The 27,330-nt window shown below is 46.0% G+C and overlaps 1 pseudogene; it reads right to left on the minus strand.

The window, feature by feature from the left end:
• The window catches only part of LOC120368309 (large ribosomal subunit protein eL8-like), a 42,832-nt pseudogene that overhangs the window by 14,694 nt on the left and 808 nt on the right, over positions 1–27,330 (minus strand).

Raw genomic sequence — 27,330 nt, forward strand, 5'->3', positions numbered from 1 at the left:
AGCGAAACTCTGTCTCAAAAAAAAAAAAAAAAAAAAAAAAAAATCAACTTATAAAACATTAACTACTTCCTTCAGGTTACAAAAGATCCAAAATGTTACCAACCAAAATTGTTATCAGCCACAACAACAATGCAGTAAAAGTAACTCTGTCATAATGTAGTGGGCAGGAAGCAAGATGGCTTTGTGTGAGGACGCGCCCAGCTCTCTCCTGCTCGCCACGGAAGACACAGAAGAAGGAAATTCTCATTAACACACTTTCATGCCTCGAAGTTCTCCTTTATCTTTATTTGACATTGGAAGGAACATAGCACAGAAACTTGTAGCATATTAAGGTGTCTTTAGTGTTTAATTTTAATTTTTTTTTGTTTTTTTCGAGACAGGGTCTCACTGTGTCACCCAGGCTGGAGTGCAGTGGCATGGTCTCAGCTCACTGCAACCCCCTCCAGGATTCCAGAAATTCTCCTGCCTCAGCCTCCTGAGTAGCTGGGATTACAGGTGCCTGCCACCATGCCCAGCTAATTTTTTTTTTTTTTTGTATGTTTGTATTTTTGTAAAGATGGGGGGTTTCACCACGATGGCTATGCTGGTCTCAAACTCTCAACCTCAAGTGATCCACCTGCCTGGTCTCCCAAAGTGCTGGGATTAAAGGCATAAGACACCATACTCAGCCTAAGGTGTTTCAAAATAGTAAATAGTTGACTATCAAATGTTTTTTGCTTTTTCTTTTTTTGTTGTTTATTTATTATTTTTTAAATTAAAGATGGGGTTTCACCATGTTGGTCATGCTGGTCTTGAACTCTTGACCTCAGGTGAGCCCCCTGCCTTGGCCTACAAAGTGCTTGGATTACAGGCCTGAGTCACCACACCCGGACTTCTTTTTCTTTTTCTCTTTTTTTTGAGACAGGGTCTTGTTCTTCTTGTTTAGGCTGGTGTGCAATGGTGTGATCTCAGCTCACCGCAACCTCTGTCTCCCGGGTTCCAGCAATTCTCCTGCCTCAGTTTCCAGAGTAGCTGGTATTACAGGCATGTGCCACCACAGCTAATTTTGTATTTTTAGTAAAGATGGGGTTTCCCCACGTTGGTCAGGCTGGTCTTGAACTCCCAACCTCAGGTGATCTGCCCACCTTGGCCTCCGAAAGTGCTCAGATTACAGGAGTGAGCCACCATGCTGGGGCTTTTCTTTTTTTAATGCTACCACTTTTATTTATGACTCAAGACAGTCGGCTTTTTGGTAAGGACAATAATATATTATAATTGAGGCTTAAGAGATAATCATATTAGATCATTAAGTGCTTTTTAAATCATATTGGGGTAATGCTTCTTTTCTGTTTTTCTCATTTGGTATTACATTAAATATTATAGAAATTTCAAATGTGTTACTTTAATAGATATTGATCTGAATGGGGAAATTAAAGAGGGACACTGGATTCTTTATATGGATATACTCGGGAACATTTAAAAAATATATTTTAGTGATGATTCTACTCGACACACCTAAAATGGAAGATAGACAGGATTTTCCAGATAACTAGATCTAAAAATACATTCACAGGTATATATCAAGATATTTAGGTCTTTGACAACCTTTTTTTTTTTGAGACAGTTTCTCTTTTGTTGCCCAGGCTGGAGTGCAGTGGCGCGATCTCGGCTCATTGCAACCCCCACCTCCCGGGTTCAAGCAATTCTCCTGCCTCAGCTTCCAGAGTAGCTGGGATTACAGGCACACACCACAGGCCCAGATAATTTGTGTATTTTTAGTAGAGATGGGGTTTCACCATCTTGGCCAGGCTGGTCTCAAACTCCTGACTTCATGATCTGCCTGCCTCGGCTTCCCAAAGTGCTGGGATTACAGGCATGAGCCGCCACGTCCCGCAGGTCTTTGAGGGGTTTCAAAAAAGTATCCTCCTACTTTTCCTTAAAAGGTAGAAATGTGGGCCGGGCGCGGTGGCTCAAGCCTGTAATCCCAGCACTTTGGGAGGCCGAGGTGGGTGGATCACGAGGTCAAGAGATCGAGACCATCTTGGTCAACATGGTGAAACCCCGTCTCTACTAAAAATACAAAACATTAGCTGGGCACGGTGGCACGTGCCTGTAATCCCAGCTACTCAGGAGGCTGAGGCAGGAGAATCGCCTGAACCCAGGAGGCGGAGGTTGCGGTGAGCCGAGATCGCGCCATTGCACTCCAGCCTGGGTAACAAGAGCGAAACTCCGTCTCAAAAAAAATAAAAATAAAAATAAATAAAAAATAAAATAAAATAAAAAAGTAAAAAGAGAGAGAGAGAAAGAGAGAGAGAGAGCGAGCAATATTTCCCAGGTTTCCAGCCCCTGCAAAACAGGGGAGCTAAAATAGCGTTAAATGTGCCAGATACCTATAGACAGTATCTGGCCCACTTGGTGTATTCACAAATCAATAAGAGTAGCTCTGTTTGACTACAATATAAACATTAAATATGTATAAAGCAAACTGCTGGTTAAAGACAGCTGGAGAATGGGGGAAGGAAGGGAGAGAAAGCTAAACTACAAATGGAATAGATTAGACAGATATTTAGTAGAGACCTATTATGACCCTAAAGCAGGAAAATTATAACAACAGCAACAAAGAAGAAGGTAAGTTCAGGGAAGAAAAATACTAGAATACCATCTTCATCTTTATGGAATTATTTCTCTGTCTTTCTATTTTGTTGCTGTTGTTGTTAGCTTCCAAACTCAATCTTCTTCTTTTTTTCTTTTCTTTCTTTCTTTCTTTTTTTTTTTTTTAAATAAAGATGGGATTTCACCGTGATGGTCAGGCTGGACTTGAACTCCTGACCTCAGGTGATCCACCCACCTCGGCCTCCCAAAGTGCTGGGATTACAGGCGTGAGCCACCGTGCCCGGCCAAACTCAATCTTCTCAACATTCAGAAAACATTTTCTTTGTACTCTGTGCCTTGCCTAAACCCCTTCAGCACGATAACCCATCCTGTTCAAGCCTCGTACTGTCTGTGGCACGTCTCTGTGTACTATTCACGATACAACACTTCCCTCTTCCAAACAGGATGGTATAGAATTGATGTGGTCACATGTAACATAGGAGCCTGAGAATTTTTCCTGTAAATGTTCAGTGAGATCATATGACTGCTGTAGCAGGATGATAACATTTTATAAGAATCGAATTGATGTATCTGAAGTCATAAAGTAAAACTTGGAAAAAAAATGCAATGACTAGTATTAGAAATTGATGGTGGCTGGGCATGGTGGCTCATGCCTGTAATCCTAGCACTTTGGGAGGCCAAGGTGGGTGGATCACCTGAGGTCAGGAGTTCAAGACCAGCCTGGCCATATGGTGAAACTCCACCTTTAAAAAAAAAAAAGGGGGCCGGGCACAGTGGCTCACGCCTGTAATCCCAGCACTTTGGGAGGCCGAGGCGGGTGGATCATGAGGTCAAGAGATCAAGACCATCCTGGTCAACATGGTGAAACCCCGTCTCTACTAAAAATAAAAAACATTAGCTGGGCATGGTGGCGCGTGCCTGTAATCCCAGCTACTCGGGAGGCTGAGGCAGGAGAATTGCCTGAACCCAGGAGGCGGAGGTTGCGGTGAGCCGAGATCGCGCCATTGCACTCCAGCCTGGGTAACAAGAGCGAAACTCCATCTCAAATAAATAAATAAATAAATAAATAAATAAATAAATAAATAAAAATTTAAAAATTAAAAAGAAAAGAAAAGAAAAGAAATTTGATGGTTAGGAAAGTAAAGGAAGAGACTGTGCGTCAAAGCTGAATTGGGACAGATTTATAAGAGATGAAGAGGTCTTTTTAAGGAAATCATAGGTCAGGAGAAAAGTAGATAGAGGGATTTATCTGGAGTATAATATTTTGAGAGCAACATTGCGAGAGGAATGCTTAAGAGAAAGAACATGAGGATATAGACAGGGAATTGGTGGAGCAACATCTGAAGGAAAAGAATGTGTTAATACAGCTCTGTTCATAATAGCGTCCTATGGATCACTGAGGTCAGGAGTTCGAGACCAGCCTGGCCAACATAGCGAAACCCTGTCTCCACTAAAAATACAAAAATTAGCCAGGCATGGTGGCATGCGCCTGTAATCCCAGCTACTCAGGAGGCTGAGGCATGAGAATCGCTTGAACCCAGGATGCAAAGGTTGAAATGAGCCAAAATTGTGCCACTGCACTCCAGCCTTTGTGACAGAGTGGGACTCTGTGTCAAATATAAAAATAATAATAACTGCGTCTTAAGGAGCTGAATATTTATTACCAGGGCACGGCTAATCAGAGACATCCTTTAGACCAATTCTCAGATTTGGTTGATAAGAAAAATCCATTGGTGTGTTTTTAAAAAACAAACCCCTGAGTCTACCTCTTAGACTCCCCTGAGAATCAGACTCAGCTGAGAAAAATCTGAGAAATTTATGCTTTTATTTAATATTTATTTATTTATTTATTTTTATATTTAGTATATATTCTAAGTGATTCTTTTGCTCTGACATGTTTGGCAAACATGGCTTAGCGAGGCTTATGGCAGTGGGTATCAGATTTCACTATCTTTTTTTGTTTTTTTTTTTTTTTTTCAAGACAGAGTCTTGCTCTGTCACCCAAGCTGGGGTACAGTGCACCATCTTGGCTTCGTGCAGCCTCCACCTTCCAGGTTCAAGCAATTCTCCTGCCTCAGCCTCCCGAGTAGCTGGGATTATGGGGTGCACCACCATAACCAGCTAATTTTTGTATTTTTAGTGGAGACAGGGTTTCGCTATGTTGGCCAGGCTGGTCTCAAACTCCTGACCTCAGTGATCCATAGGACGCTATTATGAACAGAGCTGTATTAACACATTCTTTTCCTTCAGATGTTGCTCCACCAATTCCCTGTCTATATCCTCATGTTCTTTCTCTTTCACCATGATGGCCAGGCTGGTCTTGAACACCTGGCCTCAAGTGATCCACCCACCTCAGTCTTCCAAAGTGCTGGGATTACTGGCGTGAGCCATGGCGCCCTGCCAGATTCTGTTGTCAAGTCTCTGCCAGTTTATACAATGGACCCTTGAACAACACAGGTTTGAACTGCCCTGGATCACTTATATGTATTTTTTTCAATCAAGCACCAGTAAAAAATGCAGTATTCCCGAGATGTAAAACCCACGTATATGGAGAGCCAGACCCCTGGTGTATACCAAGGGATGACTGTATTTGAAAGTTGTGGTTGATGGTATTGAAGACTGACCCAACACTCATTTCAGACTCCCTTGCCATTTTCACCACCGAGTCTGAAATAGCTAAATACTCACTTTCCCAGGTACCCTTGCTACTAGGCATGTCCGTGTGACACATATTGGTCAATTAGAGGTACGTGGAGATTTCCGGGAGGCTTCTAGGAATGCTTGTGGTTTCTTGGTATAAAAGAGTGATTTGAGCCGGGTGTGATGGTTCATGCCTGTAATCCCAGCACTTTGGGAGGCAGAGGTGGGTGGATCTCTTGAGGTCAGGTGTTCAAGACCATCCTGGTCAACGTGTTGAAAACCCATGTCTACTAAAAATACAAAATAACCCGGCATGATGGTGCACACCTGTGATCTCAGCTACTTGGGAGGCTGAGGCAGGAGAATCTCTTGAACCCAGCAGGCAGAGGTTGCAGTGAGCCGAGATTGTGCCACCCACTGCACTCCCGCCTGGCCAACAGACCGAGACTCTGTCTCAAAAAAAAAAAAAAAAAAAAGAGTGATGTCCAGAGCACTCTATGCTTTATTTTATTCCTGGGTTGAAGATATGTATAGTGCCTCTCTAATCACAGCAACCACATAAGATTAAAGGCAATAGTACAAAGGAAGAGTCAAGAAAGACATTACCTAAAAATGGTGAATATAGATTGCTGGAAGTAGAAGGGGGAGGAGGAGGAGGAGGAGGAAGAAGAGCAAGAGCAAAGCAACGCTGTTTTTTAAAGCCCTTTAAGAAATTGGTTTTCTGGCTGGGTGCAGGGGCTCATGCCTGTAATCCTAGCACTTTGGGAGGCCGAGGCGGGTGGATTGCCTGAGCTCAGGAGTTCAAGACCAGCCTGAGCAAAATGGTGAACCTCCATCTCTACTAAAACACAAAAAATTAACCAGCCATGGCAGCAGGCACCTGTAACCCCAACCACTCGGGAGGCTGAGGCAGGAGAATCTCTTGAACCTGGGAGGTGGAAGTTACAGCGAGCCGAGATCGCGCCACTGCATTCTAGCCTGGGCGACAGAGCAAGACTCCATCTCAAAAATGAAATAAAATAAAATAAAATAAAGTTGGTTTTTCCTTTACTTTCACATGAAAGCACTTCTAGCTGAATAAAGGAAAACTGGAGTAAGCCCAGGCCTAAGACAAGAAAAGATCACTCATCTTTAGAAATATACATGCCTGAAGCTGGGTGCGGAGGCTCACGCCTATAATCCCAGCACGTTGGGAGGCCGAGGCATGTGGAACACGAGGTCAAGAGTTCGAGACCAGCCTGGCCAAGAGGGTGAAACCCCATCTCTATTAAAAATACAAAAATTATCTAGGCATGGTGGCATGCACCTGTAATCCCACCTACTTGGGAGGCTGAGATAGGAGAATTATTTGAACCTGGGAGGCAGAGGTTGCAGTGAGCTGAGATCACGCCATTACACTCCAGCCTGGGCAACAAGAGTGAAACTCCGTCTAAGAAAAAAAAGAAAGAAAGAAAGAAAGAAATATGGATGCCTGAAAGAATTTTCCCAGTTTCTAAAAATGGGAGGAATTTTCCCATTTCTCATGGATGAGCACAAGAGTGCAATGACAGTGAACCCTAGAATCGGAGTCTGAGGGACAGCTCTAGAAACGGAATAGAACATATAAAGTTGCCACTTTAGACCTGTGCTAGCCTAATAATAGGATATTTGCTTAAAATAAGGCAAAATTAATTTGCCTTAACAGAATGGGTTTTTTTAAACAGAATGTTTTAAATAATTTCATATTCCATCAACAAAATGCAAAATTGGCCCAGGCAAGATATAGTAGTAAAGGGGGCATCAGGCAGGGCGCGGTGGCTCTCACCTGTAATCCCAGCACTTTGGGAGGCCGAGGCCAGCAGATCACGAGGTCAAGAGATTGAAACCATCCTGGGCAACATGGTGAAACCCAATCTCTGTTAAAAAAGTGCAAAAATTGGCCAGGCGCGGTGGCTCACGCCTGTAATCCCAGCACTTTGGGAGGCCAAGGCGGACGAATCATGAGGTCAAGAGATCGCAACAATCCTGGGCAACATGGTGAAACCCCATCTCTACTAAAAATACAAAAATTAGCTAGGCGTGGTGGTGTGCGCCTGTAGTCCCAGCTACTCAGGAGGCTGAGGCAGGAGAATTGCTTGCTTGAACCTGGGAGGCAGAGATTGCAGTGAGCCGAAATCGCGCCATTGCACTCCAGCCTGGCACCTGGCGACGGAACAAAACTCTGTCTCAAAAAAAAAAAAAAAAGGCCGGGCGCGGTGGCTCAAGCCTGTAATCCCAGCACTTTGGGAGGCCGAGGCGGACGAATCATGAGGTCAAGAGATCGCAACAATCCTGGGCAACATGGTGAAACCCCATCTCTACTAAAAATACAAAAATTAGCTAGGCGTGGTGGTGTGTGCCTGTAATCCCAGCTACCTGAGAGGCTGAGGCAGGAGAATGGCTTTAACCCAGGAGGCAGAGCTGGCGGTGAGCCAAGATCGCGCCACTGCACTCCAGCTTGGGCAACAAGAGCAAAACTCCATGTCAAAAAAAAAAAAAAAAAAAAAAAAAAAAAAAAAATCTGGCCTCAAATAGACCCCTGGCCAATAATATTTCATGGCTCTGATGGGAAAAATATTTAATAATTTATGGCTGGGCGTGGTGGCTCATGCCTGTAATCCAAGCACTTTGGGAGGTGGAGGAGGACAGATCACGAGGTCAAGAGATCAAGACCATCCCTGCCAACATGGTGAAACACCGTCTCTACTAAAAATACAGAAAAATTAGCCGAGCATGGTGGTGTGTGCCTGTGGTCCCAGCTACTCGGGAGGCTGAGGTGGAAGAGTCACGTCAACCCAGGAGGCGGAGGTTGCGGTGAGCCGAGATCGCACCATTGCACTCCAGCCTGGGTAACGAGCGGAACTCCGTCTCAAAAAAAAAAAAAAAAAAAAAAAAAAAGGCCAGGCTTGGTGGCTCACTCCTATAATCTCAGCACTTTGGGAGGCCGAGGCAGGCAGATCACCTGAGGTCAGGAGTTCAAGACCAGCCTGGCCAACATGGTGAACTCTTCACACTTCTGTATAATCCCCCTTGACCCTCATTACTGCCTGAACTAGAATCCCAGGGTGTGAAAAAGGGAAGGATCCTCTGAGGTGAAGCCCATCGGCCTCTTGCCTTGCGCAGGACAGAACACAGGCTGCTTCGTGCTTTCTGCCTCACTTCATTCTTCCGATATCTGCTCACAGTTTCCATCATGCACAACCTCCTGCCTTGTTCACTGAAAAAAAACCTTGTTCACTGAAAATCTTGCTCTGCATAGCCCCCAACCCAAACTAAGGAGTATAAGAGAAAGAAAATAAAACTTTATGATTTGAAAACTTAAAGTACTGTTGACACTCATTGCATGATTTGTACACTACACAAACCTTTTGTTTCATTAGTAAAAAATACTTCCTTCAGAGTAGGGGCTGTGTTTTTAAAATTATCTTTTTACATATATAGAAGGCAGTACAGTGTCACGAATGCCCAGGAGTTTAATAAATTATTTGTTGATGATGAGCAGGTCTATTCCCTGGCCTACCCGGAATATCCCACATAATCATCCCAGACAGATGAGAATCCATCCTTGCTTTTAAAGATCTCCAGGGACCGAGAATCTAAACCTTCTTCCATAACTCATGTCAGTGTCTAATAAGCCTTAGTGTCTGCTGGAAGACTCTTCCCAAGAAGGGGGCATTTAGGAATGATACATAGTCAATGCTGAAGGCACTGGAGCCGGTCACTTGAATTACTGCTAGGGACTACCCTGAGAGGGGGGAGAGGCATGGGAGCCTAGGTGGGTGCTCGTGGGGAGGCAGCCAGATGAGGAAGAAAAAGGACAAAGAGTATGTTCCTTTCTTTTTTTTTCTCTCTTGGTTCTATGAGAAAAAATATTCAGAACAATCTCTCTCTTTTTTTTTGAGACGGAGTTTTGATCTTATTACCTGGGCTGGAGTGCAATGGTGTGATCTTGGCTCTCCACGACGTCCGCCTCCTGGGTTTAAGCAATTCTCCTGTCTCAGCCTCCCAAGTAGCTGGGATTACAGGTGTGCACCGCCACGCCCAGCTAATTTTTGTATTTTTAGTAGAGATGGGGTTTTTCACCATGTTGACCAGGATGGTCTCGATCTATTGACCTCGTGATCCACCCGCCTCGGCCTCCCAAAGTGCTGGGATTACAGGTGTGAGCCACCGCCCCGGCCTTGGAGGAGAGCTCTGTAATGGGGGAAGGCAAGTCTGCCACTGGCTCTCCAGCTTGTATACCCCTCCCTGAAGCATTCTCCCTATGAGGATAAAATTGCTGTTACTATTCCCCACAGTTATTCCCTGGACACCAGGGTTAGTTTCTGTTAATAGAAAGGAATCCACAGGCAGGGCACTGTGGCTCACACCTGTAATCCCAGCACTTTGGGAGGCTGAGGCAGGTGGATCACTCGAGATCAGGGGTTCAAGGTCAGCCTGGCCAACATGGTAAAACCTCATCTCTACTAAAAATACCAAAAATTAGCCAGGCGTGGTGGCAGGTGCCTGTAATCCCATCTCCTAAGGAGGATGAGGCAGGAAAATCTCTTGAACCTGGGAGGCAAAGGTTGCAGTGAGCCGAGATCACGCCATTGCACTCCGGCCTGGGCAACAAGAGCAAAACTCCGTCTCAAAAAACAAACAAGGCCGGGCGCGGTGGCTCACGCCTGTAATCCCAGCACTTTGGGAGGCAGAGGCGGGTGGATCACGAGGTCAAGAGATCGAGACCATCCTGGTCAACATGGTGAAACCGCGTCTCTCCTAAAAATACAAAGATTAGCTGGGCATGGTGGTTCGTGCCTGTAATCCCAGCTACTCAGGAGGCTGAGGCAGGAGAATTGCCTGAACCCAGGAGGCGGAGGTTGCGGTGAGAGGAGATCGCGCCATTGCACTCCAGCCTGGGTCACAAGAGCAAAACTCCGCCTCAAACAAACAAACAAACAAAACCTCTGTCTCAAAAAAAAAAAAAAAAAAAAAGGAGGGGGGGGATCTGCATACCCAGATGTGTGAAAAGCAATCTGAATACCTCCTCTCTAAGGCGCATGTGTAGGAGTGTACACACGAGTGTGTACATGTGCGTGAAGAAACGGCTGGTGTGTGCTACCACACCCGGCTAATTTTTGTTAGCTAGAGTGACAGGAGGTGAATGAGGGGTTAGGAGGGAACTGGCGACCTCTCTGACAAAGCAGACTCAGGCAAGGGATTGTGATTAGGGCTGGAAATCAGACCTCAGGCTCAGAGAACTGCAAATTCAGTGAAAGCCTGCAAGAGGAAGCCGGAGGCAAGGTGCCCGCAGAGTAAGTGGGAAGCACAGGTCGGGGAAAGTAGGGCTGTTCAGGTATCTGCACTGGAAGAGGTGACAGGGAATTCCGCCGCCAAGAACACAGCTTGGCAGGATCCAGTGCAGAAGCAGGCTTCGGCCCTCTAGACAGGATACAGGTCTGACCACCCTCTGTCCACGTCCTTCCTGGACTGCAGGAAGACCAGCAGGAATGCTGAGATCAGGGGTTCAAGGCAGAAGGAGGGGAGGGAGGCGGCCCCGCCTCCCTGCTGGGGGCTTAGGATGAAACGTAACTGGACGGAGTAGATACACCGGATAGATGTGAGGATGGATTCAGATTGGGAACCATCAAAACAAGTTTCAAATTCCGTTAAGCCCTGATACTTTGGAGGAGGAAACACGCCTGCAGCAAGCTGGAAACTTGCTTTGAGGTAGCTGAGAGCAGGGGAGGGTGGGTACCCAAGGCCAGTAGAAGGAGAACTAGGACGCTTTGGGTGGAGAACGTCCTGGCTCATCAAGCCGTCGTGTATCTTTCTCAAGGTCCCTACAAACAGAGAAGGCATTTGATTGCAGAACAGTGGGAAGCAGTGGATTTCAACCACTAGGATAAGAAGCCCTGGTGATGTGAAGAACTTGGAGAGAAAGCGTAGGCGGAAGGGAGTGAGTCATAAGCAGGGCTCTGTGAACCTTCTAAAGACGGTCGACCCCTTGGCATAGAACAAAGGCTGCATACTGTTTCAACCCTTATTTCATATGAGCCCCCGCAAGTCATTTTCTATAGCTCTGCAGGAACCTGATGTTATTTTGCCCAAATTGTAAATGCTGTATTTTATGAATGCTGAATCACAGGACTATGGTTGAAGAAAAGAAGCTTCATATAAAAAGAAATGAACCCCTAACCTGTACCCTACATTTTTATTTTTCTCCCTTATGTGTGTATGCTTGTGTGTGTGTGCGTGTATGTGTGTGTGTGTGTGTGTGTATTAGGCTCTATTCCAGATATCAGCATTTTCTTTAAAACATAAGGTTTCTGCCGGGCGCAGTGGCTCACGCCTGTAATCCCAGCACTTTGGGAGGCTGAGGTGGGTGGATCACCTGAGGTCAGGAGTTCGAGACCAGCCTGAGCAATATGGTGAAACCCCATCTTTAAAAAAAAAAAAAAAAAAAAAAAAAAGTAAAGCACAAGGTTTCTGTTTGTTTGTTTGTTTGACACGGAGTCTCACTCTGTCGCCCAGGCTGGAGTGCAGTGGCACAGTCTCAGCTCACTGCAACCTCTGTCTCCCAGTTCAGGCAATTCTGCCTCAGCCTCTGGAGTAGCTGGGATTATAGGCACCCGCTACCACGTCCAGCTAATTTTTGTATTTTTAGCAGAGACGGGGTTTCACCATGTTGGCCAGGTTGGTCTCAAACTCCTGACCTCAGGTGATCCGCCTGCCTCAGCCTCCCAAAGTGCTGGGATTACAGACATGAGCCACCATGCCTGGCCTTGAGGTCAAAAACTTCAATTCAAATCCAAAGCTCGCCAGAGCCCTAAACACTATTTCTACTTTTCTTGGCATTTTCAAATTTCTCTGGCATATTTCTGTGAAAAATAATAAAATACAATTTATTAAACTTTTTGGTTATAGTTGGCCTTTTGTTAACATTTGCTTATGTGCCTTATTTAGATCAACCGAAGTTCATTAGAGGTGTTTATCAAATGCAAGTCTGACCTGTCTCTGCCAATACAGTACTGGACTTTCCCCAACACTTCACTAGCTCAAATATTTCCTCTATAAATCCAGGACATAGGTATATATTTTTTTAAGTCAAGACTATTCACTTTTGAAAACAATGTTTTGACCGGGGGCGGTGGCTTATACCTGTAATTCCAGTACTTTGGGAGGCTGAAGCAGGTAGATCATGAGGTCAGGAGTTCAAGAACAGCCTGGCTAACACAGTGAAACCCTGTCTCTACTAAAAATGCAAAACTTAGCTGGGCATGGTGGCACACATCTGTAATTCCAGCTACTCAGAAGGTTGAGGCAGAATTGCTTGAACTGGAGAGGCGGAGGTTGCAGTGCGCCAAGTTCGTGCCACTGTACTCCAGCCTGGGTGACATACTCTGTCTCAAAAAAAAAAAAAAAAAGAAAGAAAGAAAAGAAAAAAAGCTCGGGCATGGTGGCTCACGCCTGTAATCCCAACACTTTGGGAGGCTGAGGCGGGCGGATCACCTGAGGTCAGGAGTTCAAGACCAGACTGGCCAACATGGTGAAACTCCCGTCTCTACTAAAAAAATACAAAAATTAGCTGGGCATAGTGGCTGGTGCCTGTAATCCCAGCTACTTGGGAGGCTGAGGTAGAAGAATTGCTTGAACAGGGACCTGGGAGGCAGAGATTGTAGTGAGCCAAGATCACGCCACTGCCCTCCAGCCTGGGCTACAGAGCGAGACTCCATTTCAAAAAAAAAAAAGATCTCTAGGATGAAATTCATGTCAAAGCTTCCAGGTATTTATTTACCTATACTTTTTTTTTTTTTTTTTTTTTTGAGACGGAGTTTCGCTCTTGTTACCCAGGCTGGAGTGCAATGGCGCAATCTCGGCTCACCGCAACCTCCGCCTCCTGGGTTCAGGCAATTCTCCTGCCTCAGCCTCCTGAGTAGCTGGGATTACAGGCACACGCCACCATGCCCAGCTAATTTTTTGTATTTTTAGGAGAGACGGGGTTTCACCATGTTGACCAGGATGGTCTCGATCTCTTGACCTCGTGATCCACCCACCTCGGCCTCCCAAAGTGCTGGGATTACAGGCTTGAGCCACCGCGCCCGGCCCTTACCTATACTATTAAAAGTAGAAAATTATTTATAATTCACAACCTCCATAGAACATATTCCTAAAATTTATTGTGGGACGATTCCCTTACTACCGTTTGAAATTGAGTCACATGCCTTGTTTGACAGAGGAGCCCATATCAGGGACTTCTCCCTGAGTTTCCCCAGGAAGGGGCTAGTGCATGAGCTCAGTGGGCGCTTTGCAGGAGACTTTCAGGCAGGCTCTAGGCAATTGTGAAATAGGTGAAATAATTTCCAAGCCCTTCCTGCCTGGCCGGTGGCCCACTTCAGAGCTCTAGGCCGTGGGGACCAAAGCTTCCCCACTTACTGCTTCTCTCAGCCCCTCTCCCATCTTATTTTTCTTCCTAAAGGTCATTTTCCAGTTGAAAACCCTTTTTTGTTCTTTGTTTTACACCAGCAACCTTCCTCTGTATTCCTTACAAGTAGCCTCTCTGACACATTAACTCACATTAAATGTACTGTAAAGTTCTTTTTTTTTTTTTGAAACAGAGTTTCACTCCTGTTGCCAGACTGGAGTGCAATGGCGTGATCTCGGTTCACTGCAACCTCCGCCTCCTGGGTTCAAGTGATTCTCCTGCCTCAGCCTCCCAAGTAGCTGGAATTACAGGCACCTGCCACCACAAACGGCTAATTTTTGTATTTTTAGTAGAGATGGGGTTTCGCCATGTTGGTCAGGCTGGTCTTGAACTCCTGACCTAAGGTGATCCACCCTGCCTTGGCCTCCCAAAGTGCTGGGATTACAGGCATGAGGCACAGAGCCCAGCCTAAATGTATTGTAAAGTTCCAATAAGTATTTGGAAGTCTTGGCTTTCTGTCAATTCTTTTTTTTTTTTTTTTTTTTGAGATGGAGTTTCGCTCTTGTTACCCAGGCTGGAGTGCAATGGCGCGATCTCGGCTCACCGCAACCTCCGCCTCCTGGGTTCAGGCAATTCTCCTGCCTCAGCCTCCTGAGTAGCTGGGATTGCAGGCACGTGCCACCATGCCCAGATAATTTTTTTTTTTTGTATTTTTAGTAGAGACGGGGTTTCACCATGTTGACCAGGGTGGTCTCGATCTCTTCACCTCGTGATCCACCCACCTCGGCCTCCCAAAGTGCTGGGATTACAGGCTTGAGCCACCGCGCGCGGCCCCTTTCTGTCAATTTTTAAGTAAAGAAGTCTTTTATAAATTCCCTCCCCTTCTCTCACCTCCCTGCCTTAAAGCCATTTCTTTTTTTTCCCTCCCTCCCCCAAGCCATTTCTTTTTGTTTTTTAAGAATAGCTTTTGGGCCGGGCGTGGTGGCTCAAGCCTGTAATCCCAGCACTTTGGGAGGCCGAGGCGGGTGGATCACGAGGTCAAGAGATCGAGACCATCCTGGTCAACATGGTGAAACCCCGTCTCTACTAATGGTGCAAAAAATTAGCTGGGCATGGTGGTGCGTGCCTGTAATCCCAGCTACTCAGGAGGCTGAGGCAGGAGAATTGCCTGAACCCAGGAGGCGGAGGTTGCAGTGAGCCGAGATCGCGCCATTGCACTCCAGCCTGGGTAACAAGAGCGAAACTCCATCTCAAAAAGAAAAAAAAAAGAACAGCTTTTGGAGCCCTGAAGTCGCTCATGCCTGTAATCCCAGCACTTTGGGAGGCTGAGGAGGGTGGATCATGAGGTCAGGAGTTTGAGAACAGCCTGGCCAAAATGGTGAAACCCCATCTCTACTAAAAATACAAATACAAAAATTAGAGCTGGGTGCGGTGGCTCACGCCTGTAATCCCAGCACTTTGGGAGGCCGAGGCGGCTGGATCACGAGGTCAAGAGATTGAGACCATCCTGGTCAACATGGTGAAACCCCGTCTCTACTAAAAATACAAAAATTAGCTGGGCATGGTGGCGCGTGCCTGTAATCCCAGCTCGGGAGGCTGAGGCAGGAGAATTGCTTGAACCCAGGAGGCAAAGGTTGCGGTGAGCCGAGCTGGTGCCATTGCACTCCAGCCCGGGTAACAAAAGCAAAACTCTGTCTCAAAAAAAAAATACAAAAATTAGCCAGGTGTGGTGGCATGTGACTGTAGTCCTAGCTACTTGGGAGGCTGAGGCAGGAGAACTGCTTGAACCTGGGAGGCGGAGGTTGCAGTGAGTCAAGATTGCGCCATTGCACTCCAGCCTGGGCAACAGAGCAAGACTCCGTCTCCAAAAAAAAAAAAGAAGAGCTTTTATGCTTAGTAGCTCACATTTAAGGTGGGAAAAGACTTTGGCCAGGCTGGTCTTGAACCTTGAACTCCTGACTATCTACCTTGACTTCCCAAAGTACCAGGATCATAGACATGAGCCACCACGCCTGGTCTTACATCTGTGTATTTTTTTTGCAAAGCCAGGCTCTGTAAAGATGGCATATTATCTGAGAAGCAACTTTACCAACAGGTAAAATTCTTTTTACTGAGGGCAAGCTCTTCCTGAAGACATTGAGAGATTCCATTTTTGGCTTCTAAGAGAGAACGGTTGCTACTCCATTTTCCCTGGAATAGAGTAATGCTGGGTTTCATTGCTCTGCAATATTGTCTTGGGCATCAGCTCCCAAATGGAATGCGGAATGAAACATAATTCTTGCAGAATAGCTCATGCGTGCAGCTGTGCATGCATAAAAATCCCCAGAGCGAACCTTCAGGTCGCCAGCGTTAGTCCTAAAGTACCTCAGTGGAACATTCCTCAAATTTCATGAAGCATCACCACAGTCAGAACTTCACGTCCCTTTTATCTGACTGCCTCTCTCGTTCCTTGGGAGGCCCTGCTTCCAGGGAGGGCAGGATCAGACTCAGGGAAAATGAGGAGGTTTATAGATTATCCCTTTAGGGCAGGAATCAGCAAGTCGAACTCACAGACCAAATCCAGCTGAAGCTGGAGCTCCGATTAGTTTACACGTTTTTTAAATGGTTGGGGGAGGGGGAAGAGGGAGACGACAGAGAACGTGACCCATCCGGCCCTTTACAGTCAACGTGTGCTGGCACCTCCTTCGGAGCCCTCCTGCCTCCCTTTCTCAAGGAGTCCCGGCCAAGCCCTCAGGTCCTGATTTATTTATGCCACAATTACAGTGAATCCTCCTATTCAAAGGCAAAGGCATTGACCTGACAGCTTTTTCCCAGCTAGAGGAAGGGGCCCCTGTTCTGGTTCTTCTCCTTTTCCCCTACGCTCCCCTGACTACTGGGCCAAGGAACACAGCTGCCCCTCCCCAGGCACCCAGGCAGTGGGTATCCCAGTTCTCAGGGCCTGGGAGAAGGGGTTCCTATGAGCCAGGGGCTCCTGGAGACGTATCCTGGGCAAGAGCATTGGAGAGGTCTGCTTCTTGGGACCCCTTATGGGTTATGACACCTGTGGTCATAAGATTTACGAGAACTTAGGCCGGGCGTGGTGGCTCAAGCCTGTAATCCCAGCACTTTGGGAGGCCGAGGCGGGTGGATCACGAGGTCGAGAGATCAAGACCATCCTGGTCAACATGGCGAAACCCCGTCTCTACTAAAAATACAAAAAATTAGCTGGGCATGGTGGCACGTGCCTGTAATCCCAGCTACTCTGGAGGCTGAGGCAGGAGAATTGCCTGAACCCAGGAGATGGAGGTTGCGGTGAGCCGAGATCGCGCTATTGCACTCCAGCCTGGGTAACAAGAGCGAAAACTCCGTCTCAAAAAAAAAAAAAAAAAAAAAAAAAAAAGATTTACGAGAACTCTGGGCTCTGCCGGGCACAGTGGCTCATGCCTGTAATCCCAGCACTTTGGGAGGCCAAGGCAGGTGGATCACCTCAGGTTAGAAGTTCGAGACCAGCCTGACTAACATGGACAAACCCTGTCTTTACTAAAAATACAAAATTAGCTGGGTGTGGTGGTGCATGCCTGTAATCCCAGCTACTCCGGAGGGTAAGGCAGGAGAATCGCTTGAATCCGGGTGGCTGAGGTTGCAGTGAATTGAGATCATACCACTGTGCTCCAGCCTGGGCAACAAGAGTGAAACTGCGTCTCAAAACAAAACAAAACAAAAACAAAAACAAAAACAAAAACCCTCTGGGCTCAGCTTGGTGACCCATAATGCTCCCTGGATGCCAGCCCATAAACAGTTTTCTCTCTCCCTTGCCAGGCTTCGATCCATTTGTAGTATAGAGTGGTAGTTTAAAGCATGACCTCATCCACGTAGATAAAAATCCACCTCTGAAATTTATTAGCTAAGGAACCTTGGTCATTTAATACGTGTGTGGTTGGGTTTCCTCACCTGTGAAGAGGAGATGATAATAATAGTCCCTACTTTCTGGCCACGTTTGCTGGCTCACGACTGTAATCCCAGCACTTTGGGAGGCTGAGGCAGGCAGATGAACTGAGGTCAGCAGTTTGAGACCAGCCTGATCAACATGGCCATCCCCACTAAAAATACAAAATTAGCCGGGCATGGTGGTGCATGCCTGTAATCCCAGCTATTCGGGACGCTGAGGCAGGAGAATCACTTGAACCCGGGAGGTGGAGGCCGTAGTGAGCCAAGATTGCACCATTTTACAGCCTGGGCAACAAGAGTGAAACACAATCTCAATAAAAAAACAAAAAAGTGGCCGGGCGCGGTGGCTCACGCCTAAAATCCCAGCACTTTGGAAGGCCGAGGCGGGTGGATCACGAGGTCAAGAGATCGAGACCATCCTGGTCAACAAGGTGAAACCCCGTCTCTACTAAAAATACAAAAAATCAGCTGGGCATGGTGGCGCGTGCCTGTAATCCCAGCTACTCGGGAGGCTGAGGCAGGAGAATTGCCTGAACCCAGGAGGCGGAGGTTGCAGTGAGCCGAGATCGCGCCATTGCACTCCAGCCTGGGAAACAAGAGTGAAACTCCACCTCAAAAAAAAAAACCAAAAAAAACAAAAAAGTAAGAGTCCCTACTTCAGGCTGTGATGAGGTTTCAATGAGTTAATCTGCATGAAATTGTTTTGAACACGGCCTGACACATAGTGTTTCTATCAGCCAGGGGCTTCTGCACGGATAGGCTGAAGACAGTGCTAGCTCTCGCTGTTGTCTGAGGTTCTGAGGTTAAGCTGTGTCCTGGCTGGTCTGGACCCAGCTCTCCAGGTCCTTAGGCTCATTCTATAGCTCAAGGGGAGGGCAGCTCTTAAACCGAGTCAAGGCCACCCGATAGGGTAGACAAAAGTGAAACAGGTGGCATGTTATGAGAGGCTTCCGCTTCCTTTACTCTGTGCCTTTTACTGCAGAAAATAATGTTCTTTTTTTTTTTTTTGAGACAGAATTTCGCTCTTGTTACCCAGGCTGGAGTGCAATGGCGTGATCTCGGCTCACCGCAACCTCCGCCTCCTGGGTTCAGGCAATTCTCCTGCCTCAGCCTCCTGAGTAGCTGGGATTACAGGCACGTGCCACCATGCCCAGCTAATTGTTTGTATTTTTAGTAGAGACGGGGTTTCACCATGTTGACCAGGATGGTCTCGATCTCTTGACCTCGTGATCCACCCCCCTCGGCCTCCCAAAGTGCTGCGATTACAGGCTGGAGCCACCGCGCCTGGCTGCAGAAAATAATGACGACAAACATCTTGCCTTTGTAAGAAGGTTATGATCTGCTTTCACAAACACTGGATTTGACACACGCAAGAGCCCCGGTACAGAGACGTCACATGGTTGGCAACTGCAAATATTGACAGAGTGGGGGAAATGAACCGGGAGGCTGCCAATGAGCTTCACGTCGGGTGTGGGGTACCCTCCGCTCTCTGTTCTGATGGGTTGCTAGGCCTGCAGAACTGGTCAGTAAGTATTTTGACTATCCACCCTGGAAATGCGTTGTGAATGCGGTCCCTACTTTATCAATAAGGAAACTGTGTTTCTCAGCCATTTAATGCCAGTGGAGGATAGAACCCAGTGTCTAGATAGTGTCTAGAACCCAGTTCTTCTGTCCCATCATCTATCCCTGTGCCTGTCACACCTATTGCTAACTACGCATAAAATCAAGTGTGTTTTGCTCAATTGCGAAAATGAACTCAGTACAGGCACGGCCTGTCTTCGTAGTCTGTGGCTCAATGAAGACTCACAATATTAGCCGGTTATGTATAAAGGGGAGGGTCTTTGTTTTGTGTTGCTATAACAGAACCCTGGAAACCGGAAAATATAGAAAGAAAAGAGGTTAATTTTGCTCACGGTTTTGCAGGCTGGGAAATGCAGCAAGCATGGTGCCAGCATCTGCCATGGGGGGCTTTCCTGCTGCATCAAACGTGGAGAAAGGTCAAAGGGGACTGGACACGCAGGAACAAGTAAAGCTCTGAGGGCATCTTTCTTTCTTTCTTTCTTTCTTCTTTCCTTCTTTCTTTCTTTCTCTTTCTTTCTTTCTTCCCTTCCTTTCTCTCTCTCTTTCTCTCTTTCTTTTTTTAAAAAAGAGGGGGGTTTCACCATGATGGCCAGGCTGGTCTTGAACTCCCGACCTCAGGTGATCCACCCACCTCGGCCTCCCAAAGTGCTAGGATTACAGGCGTGAGCCACCGCGCCCGGCCAGGCATCTTTCTTTATAAAAACCTGTTCTTGTGAGAACTAATCCATTCCCCCAAGAACTAAACCAATCTGAAGAGAGCAAAAACTGACTCACTGCGCAGAGAACAGTACAGAGCCATTCACGGGGAATCCACCCCCAAGAGCCAAGCACCTCCTATTAGACACCGCCTCCCAATGCAGCCCATTGTGGATCCAATTTATAAACACGAGCTCTGGTGAAGATGAACCATATTCAGACCATAGCAAAGAGAAAGCTCATATGCCTCAGGAGGAGTTCTCCGCAGGCTTCGCAGGGTCCCCCTTTCCTCAGAGAACAAGTGATTTACAAGGTTATAGGAAGGACGGGAGTGAGCCCAAGTGCTCAGTGACTTTCCCTCTCTTTGGAGGAGGACACATAATTTCTCAGGACACATAATTTCTCTTGCCCTCTGCCCCTAGATAAGCAGTTTCCCTTGGAGGGAAGAAATGGCTATGGCTAGGTAGGATAAGTTTGCTCAAAGAGAACTAAGAGAAAGTCCGGCTAGGCATGGTGGCCCATACCTGTCATTCCAGCACTTTGAGGGGCCAAGGTGGGCAGATTGCTTGAGCATAGGAGTTCAAGACCAGCCTGGGCAACATGACAAGACCCTGTCTCTACAAAAAATCAAAAAATTAGCTGGGTGTGGTGGTGCACGCCTGTAGTCCCAGCTACTGGGGAGGCTGAGGTGGGAGAATGGCTTGAGCCCAGAAGGCAGATGTTGTAGTGACCCAAGATCGCGGCACTGATCCCAAACAGCCATCACGGCACTGATCCCAAACAGCCGGGTGTGGTAGCTCACGCCTGTAATCCCAACACTTTGGGAGGCCAAGGCGGGTGGATCACAAGGTCAGGAGTTTGAGACCAGCCTGACCAACGTGGTGAAACTCTGTCTCTACTAAGAATTCAAAAAGTAGCTGGGCGTGGTGGCATGCACCTGTAATCCCAGCTACTCAGGAGGCTGAGGCAGGAGAATTGCTTGAACCCGGGAAGCAGAGGTTGCAGTGAGCCGAGATTGCGCCACTGTACTCCAGCCTGGGCATCAAGAGGGAAACTCAGTCTCAAAAAATAAAATAAGATAAAAATAAATAGAAAACACCTAAGTGAGAACTGTAATTAATTTAGATTCGTAATTTTTTTTAATTGCATTTTAGGTTTTGGGGTACATGTGAAGAACATGCAAGGTTGTTGCATAGGTACACACGTGGCAGTGTGATTTGCTGCCTTCCTCCCCCATCACCTATATCTGGCATTTCTCCCCATGCTATCTCTCCCCAACTCCCCACCCCCTGCTGTCCCTCCCCTATTTCCCCCCAAAAGACCCCAGTGTGTGATGTTCCCCTCCCCGTGTCCATGTGTTCTCATTGTTCAACACCCGCCTATGAGTGAGAACATGCGGTGTTTGATTTTCTGTACCTGTGTCAGTTTGCTGAGAATGATGGTTTCCAGGTTCATACACGTTCCTACAAAGGACACGAACTCATCATTTTTGATGGCTGCATAATATTTCATGGTGCGTAACTTTAAGTGAAAATATATGAGAATTAAGCCGGGCGCGGTGGCTCACGCCTGTAATCCCAGCACTTTGGGAGGCTGAGGTGGGTGGATCACGAGGTCAAGAGATCGAGACCATCCTGGTCAACATGGTGAAACCCCGTCTCTACTAAAGATACAAAAAAATTAGCTGGGCGTGGTGGCACATGCCTGTAATCCCAGCTACTCGGGAGGCTGAGGCAGGAGAACTGCTTGAACCCAGGAGGCAGAGGTTGAGGTGAGCCGAGATCGCGCCATTGCACTCCAGCCTGGGTAACAAGAGTGAAACTCCGTCTCAAAAAAAAAAAAAAAACCAAAAAAAGAAAATATACGAGAATTTTATTAAATCTATAAACATTTTTGTAATGTTTATGATAACTTGATTCATAATATTTTATAGTTTATCATATTTATGAGCATTACTTAAATACTTGTGATTCTTTTTTTTTTCTCTTTTTGAGTTGGCGTTTTGCTCTTGTTGACCAGGCTGGAATATAATGGTGAGATCTCAGCTCAGTGCAACCTCTGCCTCCTGGGTTCAAGCGATTCTCCTGCCTCAGCCTCCTGAGTAGCTAGGATTATAGGCATGTGGCACCATACCCAGCTAATTTTGTATTTTTAGTAGAGATGGGGTTTCACTCTGTTGGTCAGGCTGGTCTTGAACTTCTGACCTCAGATGATCCCCACCCAGCCTTGTAATTCTTTTTTTTGTTGAGAATTTTAAAAAGACTGAATACATTAAATGAATTAATGTAGTTTAATAATTGAAGAAAATGTAATTAAACAAATTGTAAACATTCTCTTAAAAAAGAGAGTTGGATTTGTAACCTGAATTTCAAAGCTCAAAGGAAAACTCAGTTTTCAAATTTGTGATAAATGATATGGAATTATTATATATTGTCTTCTTTGCCCAGAAAACCTGTCTTCAAGAATACTGTATGCCAGCCAAGCACAGTGGCTCATGCCTACAATCCCAGCACTTTGGGAGGCCAAGGTGGGCGGGTCACCTGAGGTCAGGAGTTCAAGACCAGCCTGGCCAAAATGGCAAAACCCCATCTCTACTAAAAGGACAAAACTTAGCCGGGCGTGGTGGTGGGCGCCTATAATCCCAGATACTCAGGAGGCTGAGGCAGGAGAATCGCTTGAACCTGGGAGGTGGAGGTTGCAGTGAGCCAAGATTGTGCCACCGCATCCCAGCCTGACAACAAGAAAGATACTCCATCTAGGGGGAAAAATACCTTATACCATTTGGACGCAGTGGCTCATGCCTCTCTCATCCCAGCACTTTGGGAAGCCAAGGTGGGTGGATCACCTGAGGTCAGGAGTTCGAGATCAACCTAACCAACCTGGTGAAACCATGTCTCTACCAAAAATACAAAAAAAATGAACCCAGCGTGGTGGTGTGTGCCTGTAGTCCCAGCTACTTAGGAGGCTGAGGCAGGAGAATCGCTTGAACCTGGAAGGTCGAGGTTGCAGTGAGCCGAGATTGTGCATTCCAGCCTCAGTGACAAAAGTGAGATTCTGTCAAAAAAAAAAAAAAAAGAATATCCTATCCTCAAATCATGAGGCGGAAGGGGAGGTGATGGTGAGAGGTGGGGAGTGAGACAAAGTCTTCTTTTTGTAATCAGTAGATACACTAATAGTATCAAAGCATGCAACAGAGGAATCCAACTGATTGATTGTAACTATGTTGCAATCAATGTTCAGTGTTCAATAAACATTTTTCTAGATCTAGCCTAAGATACGTGGGTCATATAAATATGATTAAGATGTGGTTCTTCTCCTGAAGCAGTTTCTCCATTTTTCCACTCTGCATTGCTCTTTTCATCTCATTCATTGAAGTACTTTTGAGCAAACATTTGAATTTTCCTGCCTTGATCTACTTAGTTTTAGTCATTGGAAAAGCGGAGACTGCACCTGGCCTCGAGTTCAAATCCTTGTTTTGCCATTTGCAGCATGACCCTAGACAAACCATGTGGTCTTATTACTTTAGTTTCTTAATCAATCAAACCGAGATATTATTATTATTTTGAGATGGAGTCTCCCTCTGTTGCAGAGGCTGGAGCACAGTAGCACCATCTTGGCTCACTGCAACCTCTGTCTCCTGGATTCAAGGATTCTCCTGCCTCAGCCTCCTGAGTATCTGGGATTATAGGCACACACCACCACACCTGGATAATTTTCTTGTATTTTTAGTAGAGGCAAGGTTTTACCAAGTTGGCCAGGCTGGTCTTGAACTCCTGACCTCAAATGATCTGCCGACCTCGGCCTCCCAAAGTGCTAGGATTACAGGCCTGAGCCACCATGCCTGGTCGAGATAATAATATTCTTTACCCATTATGAATGACATGTTTGTGTTTCTCCTGAATTCATATATGGAAACACTAGCCCCAAATGGTATGGTATTAGGAGGTGGGGCCTTCAGAAGGTAATTAGGTCGTAGGGCTGTGCCTACATGATGGGATTAGTGACCTTGTAAGAAGAGACAGGAGAGACCTTGCTTCCTGTCTTTCTGTTTTTTTTTTTTTTTTTTTTTTTTTTGACATGGAGTTTCGCCCTTGTTGCCCAGGCTGGAGTGCAATGGCGTGATCTCGGCTCACCGCAACCACCGCCTCCTGGGTTCAAGCAATTCTCCTGCCTCAGCCTCCTGAGCAGCTGGGATTACAGGCACGTGCCACCACGCCCGGCTAATGTTTTGTATTTTTAGTAGAGACGGGGTTTCACCATGTTGACCAGGTTGGTCTCGATCTCTTGACCTCGTGATCCACCCGCCTCGGCCTCCCAAAGTGCTGGGATTACAGGCGTGAGCCACCGTGCCTGGCCCTATTATACGTTTTTAAGACGGGGTTTCACCATGTTGGTCAGGCTGGTCTTGAACTCCCGACCTCAGGTGATCCGCCCGCCTTGGCCTCCAAAGTGCTTGGATTACAGGCATGAGCCACCATGCTCGGCCGTTTAAGCCATTTTTATATTGCTTTGTTTGGTTTTTACAGTGGTCAAACAATAGCCTAATATAGACATATTTTTTGAAAGTCTGTCTGTACTCCCAACTCTCACCCAGTGTGGGACTGGAATGCAAGCCCTGTGAAGAGTAGGGGCTGTGTTTTTGGTTCACTGAAACAGTGCCTGGCACACTAAACATTCAATAAACATTGAATGAATGAATAGCAAAACCATCAACATAATACTAGGCCCCGAGTGCTCCCCTGAGGAAGAATGTGGCTGGTCAGTATAAGTAACCGATTGGTACAGCAACATGCTGCGTGTGTGGCTGGTTTTCTGTTTTGACTGAATCACAGTCGCAGAGTATGACCTGCTATTTTCATTATCTGAGAGACATAAACACTTGTAAGATAGTTGTATGTTTCTTTTGTAAGTTAAATGAAGACTCTCAAGTAAAGTTTATTGTGGTAATGAAATTGGGTCATAGAAGCATGGAAAACTGTGACGAGGTTCACACCGACGAGGAAAGGTCACCAGCAACACGCTATGCATTGGAGAAAAGCAGCTTTTGTACTGAGGTCTCGAGATGTGTAGCTGGCATGTGCCTCATCTCGGAAGAGCCACAAAGAATCGCACAGGGTAAGTCGAAATGAAACGAAAACATCAGAGGGTATCAGCAAGACGCCTGGGGTAAAAGCTGCTGAGTTCCAGGGTAACTAACGACTATAAAATGAGTTATAGTACTAGGAGAATATTTTTGGTATCAAATGTGTTTTTTATGCAATTAAGTTTGTTTTGAATACTTTACGTAGATGAACTAATGTAAACAATTGAAAACATCATGATGATTTAAAAATATATACAGTAATGAGACCCTGTGGTCCTGGGATTAAACCAGTTTAACTTTAAAATAGTCCATGTCTTGAGTGATGAAAGTTGCAAAGATGTAGGCTATCTTGCCATACCACACTCCTCTGAGAATAATATTACTGAAATATTTGTTTAGTCATTTTATAATACATAAATACATATGTGACTTCTGATAACAGTACTGGTGTGGGCTTCTCTTTATTGAGTAATTAGCTAGAAAGTTCAAGAGAACTTTTTTTTTTTCCAAGACCAAGTCTCACTCTGTTGCCCAGGCTGGAGTGCAGTGGCGCGATCTCGGCTCACTGCAACCTCCGCCTCCTGGGTTCAAGCGATTCTCCTGCCTCAGCCTCCCCAGTAGTTGGGACTACAGGCGCATGCTCCCATGCCTGGCTATTTTTTTCTATTTTTAGTAGAGACGGGGTTTCCCCATGTTAGCAAGGATGGTCTCCATCTCCTGACCTCGTGATCTGTCCGCCTTGGCTTCCCAAAGTGCTGGGATTACAGGTGTGAGTCACCACGCACGTGGCCAAGAAATTCTTCATGCATTCCTTTGCTTTACAATTTCTTGGTAACCATCTTTCCTTTCTAGTAACATATTGACATTTAATTCAAAGTGTAATGGCGCTCTCAGATCAGGACAAAGTACTGAAAATTAGTAAAATAGTTCCTTCTTCGTCCTTTCCTCACCGAGTGAGTCTAACCGTTGCTTGTATTTTGTGGCAGCTCTGATCCTGTATGCTGCATATGTTGGGACAGCTACAGGGTGAGGCGACAATACATGTGACCTTTGAATGATATTTTATTTCTCTGATTATGTGATGTTGAAGCCACACTGTTGTTTCAGATAGTTTCCAGAATATAGAAATCAAAGTGATCAAAATATGATCTTATTTAAAACCCCCTTTGCTGGAGGAATCAAGGCCTTTCCGCATTTGGGCGCTTCCCTCCCCGCCTTTCTCTTTTGTTTAAAAGTACTTCAGGTCTCCCTTCAATTAGTATGATCCAACGGTGGTGAGTAAAGTACACTTTACCGGAATGAATTTATGGTACAAGTCCCCAACCTCAATGATCTTCACGATATTCAAAGGCAGTAATTTATGCACAGAAACGGTTTGTAAACTAAAGGGATATAAACAAATGCATACATTTTTATTATCATTGGAATGAGGCTCAACCTACACTGAACAACTTTAGGAGGCAGCTTGGTGTAGGGTGTAAGAACTTCAGGCCGAAATACCTGATCGGAGGGTGTCTCCCTGCTTTCGGAGTAAGGGATAGAGGTCATCTAGGGAAAGGAGAAAGGGTGGGGTCGACAGCTTTGAATATGACTCTTTAAAAACTGGTATGCTTGAGAAATCCTCATTCACTGAAAGTGTGGTTTGATTTTCTGGTCACTGCTGTATGGAGAAGACCCGCCTGTGGTGGCACAATATGACACTTCAAAAACAATCCAAGTAATCCAATAGATATGTTTCACTGGGTGGCTCAACTTAGAGACAGTGTACTTATTGAAGACAGGGTACGATCAGTGATATACATGTCATTAACCAACTGAAAAAAACAAAAGGAAGCTACTATACTCATCAATTCTGAAATAAAGTCTTTTCAAAGGTGTTAGTTCTGAGGTAAACAAGCCTCGGCTTCAGAATCCAACTGAATTGCAAAACTTGCTTTGTGCTGTTTCCCAGTACACTCTGCACAGTGTTTTGGAAACTTGAAGTTATCTGAATTCCCATCGGGTGACATTGTTTAATCCAACATTCCCTCTTTCATACATGAAAATACCTCTAAGGACACACCACGGATAGGCTTTGAACTCTCTCTCTGGGGGTTGGAAGGGAGTTTCCAATCCCACTCCCTTTCCTCTGATGGTTTTCCTGCTCCCTGTCCCACTGTGTCATTCAGGAAAGGCCTCTGGCAGCTCCCCCATTAAGGGCTCATGGGGAAAAGAGACATTGACGTTGGCTAAGTAAGCACCTGTCTAATCACTGAACTGATTAGGCCACCGGGAGGCCAGACTGGTGCAAGTTACTTCAAGTAATACTCTGTGTGTGTGTGTGTGTGTGTGTGTGTGTGTGTGTGTGTGTGTACGCAGAACTCTAGGCTTCTGATATTGACATGAA

Source organism: Saimiri boliviensis, chromosome 9, assembly GCF_048565385.1.
Source record: "Saimiri boliviensis isolate mSaiBol1 chromosome 9, mSaiBol1.pri, whole genome shotgun sequence".
NCBI classification, from domain to species: domain Eukaryota; kingdom Metazoa; phylum Chordata; class Mammalia; order Primates; family Cebidae; genus Saimiri; species Saimiri boliviensis.